General features: G+C 41.5%; 1 pseudogene; it reads right to left on the bottom strand.

Moving 5' to 3' along the window:
- Positions 1-271: 271 nt before the first annotated feature.
- Positions 272-747, bottom strand: LOC147996612 (large ribosomal subunit protein eL21 pseudogene; annotated as a pseudogene).
- Between the last annotated feature and the right edge of the window lie 2,101 nt (positions 748-2,848).

Genomic DNA, 2,848 nt, shown 5'->3' with positions numbered 1-2,848 from the left:
AAACCTGGTTTCCATCAACATCTATTCAATGCTGCATTCCATATGCACATGAAACTTTAGATAGACAGAACAAAATATCTTTAGCACTAAAAAGGAAGGATTCAGTGTATCACTTATCAGAAACTAAAAGGGTAGTTCTCTGGCTGCCTAGACTAGATTGAAGCTGGGATTTTTTTTTTCAATTTTTTTTTTAAGGAAAACACTTTGCAGTCCAGGTCCTTTATTTTATTTTATTTTATTTTATTTTATTTTATTTTATTTTATTTGTCCATTAGGCCATGAATTAGTATGGACTGGGCTCCAGCAGCTCAGGCTCCTTTCCGTTAGTCCTCACAAAGTGGGCTTCTCTGGGTGGTGCAGGCTGGTGCTTCAGCTGAACCCAGGTGCCCTTCTCTTTGGCTTCCTTTTTCTTCTGATCGTTCTCCTTCACCCGCTTCAGGAAGCTGTCTCTGCTCTCCGAGTGCTTGATGTGTTCAATCCACACATTGATCCTCTTGGCCAGAATCTTTACCTTAACTTGCTTTTCACAATGACGCCCAAGGCATGCTGGGTGACATTGTAGACTCTTCCGTTTTGGTAACACTTATGGGGCGTTCCTTTTTGAACAGTGCCCATTCCCTTAATGTCTACAATATCACCCTTCTTGTAGATTCGCATGTATGTGGCCAAAGGAAAGACTCCATGTTTCCCTAAAGGTGTAGAGAACACATGCAAAGTGGCTCTCCTCTTCCCCTTTGTGTTTGCCATTTTGTTAAGTTAACTGACGATGGCTGCTGTGGCCGAAAGGACATCAAATCTTAAGTCATCTACCCACCTACCTACATATCTACCCACATATCGATCCATCCATCCATCCGTCCGTCCGTCCATCCATCCATCCATCCATCCATCCATCCATCCATCCATCCGTCCATCCACTCACCCATCCATAAAGATGTTGCTGACCTTGGTGCCCCTCAGACTGAGGCAACCACAATCGTTGAGGGTAAAAAAAATGGCAATGTGGGATTAAGCAGAACATAAAGTCATATTAAATAAATGCTATGATAAGTTGCACAATCGGTTAAAGGAAGTGGCAGTTTTGAAAAGCTAAATAAATGATTTACTTGGTTTTGTGTTAATTTATGTAAGGCTATGAACTCCCAGATGACCCACAAGAATAATATTGTTTTGTGAAATGACGGTGTGACTGATGCTTTGAGATTTACAAAAGTAAATAAATTATGAAATATATCATGGAACTGATTTAACACCATTATTTAAATTTTGTTGCATAAGTAAATATGAACACACACACACACACACACACACACACACACACACACACACACACACACACATCTCCCCTCTGGAACCTTTAATAGCGTTAAAGCATCTCTTAGAATCCCTGGGCTGAGTGCCAGGGCCCGACCTGACCAGTGGTCAGATGTAAGTACACTGATGTTTGTTTAGCCGCACCCTGGGATCTCTGCAACCATTTTCCCAGCTGCACATCTTTCCTTGGTGCCTAAGACTGTTGAGGAATGCTAAGAGCATGTCTATGACAGCATAAGTTTCTTTGTCACACGTGTAAAATTCATGGGACTTTTATAGCAGCAGCTGCTCTACTGGAATTGGGAGGAAATAATTCTCCAGGTAATCACAAAGATAAAAAGAAAAGGATAAAATGCAGAATTAGAAACAAATATATTATTTCCAAGCAAAATAGCAACAGTGCAGGAGGGAGGGCTAAGGACGAGCATTTATTGTGTTGTGACTATGGTTTCAAGGTTCCCATTAAGCCTAGGAAAAGGAGAATTGCAGGAGTCATGTGTGAATGTCACAGCCAAGAAATGCTGTCATCTGCAGTACTGCCAGCTCCCGGGTCTCCAGGGCCGGAATTGTAGAAGTGGTTTTCTAGAATCTAAAGATGTAAAGGGGGGGGGGGAACCCAGGACACTGAGTCTTTGAATGTGTTTGATAGCTGATGATTGGTTAATGGGAAGACTAGAGTGAGAATGCTTTTTGATAGAGTGCTCTCCCTGCAGATCGTGCTCATTTATTACGCAGAGGAAAAGTTTTTACAAGAAAGGCAAAAAGAAGGTGGGACTGAAGATGGTGGACATGCTCTGTGGAGCCTGAACTACAAAACAAAAAAAAGTATGTAATGAGGTTGCCTCATTATTTCATAAACATTGGCTCGACGATTAATTCTTCCTGCAAGAGCTATGAGGGGAGGCAAATTCCTCAGATCCCCTGTGAAGGAATAGCAAAAACCCTGTCAAGCAGTCCCTTGAAAATAAGTGAGGTCATTCATTTTAGGGCTCTCTGCTTCTGACATCTGTAATGATTTGAATGACTTGGAATAAATTCCGGCAGATAATCCACTCAGAGCAAACACATATATGGAACTTCCCAGCACACATTCCCACATTTCTTTCCGTGTTTGCTTGCCTTACAGAAATTCTTCTCCATGAGAAGTGTGCCTGCTGAAGCATGCCGTGACGGTCATTATGGCGTCTTTGTGGTTCACACTGAGCAAGCTGCCTGCTCCCAGCTGGAGCCGACATAGTTTGGTCTCTAAAGATTTCTCAATCTACAGATCTAAGTTATCAAAAAAATTGTTGCTGTTTCCTTTTAAAATGTTAAACCTTCTCAATTTGTGGACAATGATTTGTAGCGCTTCCTTTGAACACCAGGTGAAGGTAACTCTTAGGTTTCATTTATTCCTTTTCTAGTAGGCATCTTCAAGGCATCTGAGTATTTCAGGTCTTTCTGTAGGATTCGATTGAAAAGAATATACAGTAGATAGTCCTTTGTTCTATAAGCCACTCAGCTAATTAGGAAGCTGGCTCACTGTCTGCCTCTT

This window comes from Rattus norvegicus, chromosome 2 (genome assembly GCF_021556685.1).
Source record: "Rattus norvegicus strain SHRSP/BbbUtx chromosome 2, alternate assembly SHRSP_T2T, whole genome shotgun sequence".
In the NCBI taxonomy this organism is placed as follows: Eukaryota; Metazoa; Chordata; class Mammalia; order Rodentia; family Muridae; genus Rattus; species Rattus norvegicus.
This window is presented reverse-complemented; position numbering and strand designations above follow the sequence as displayed.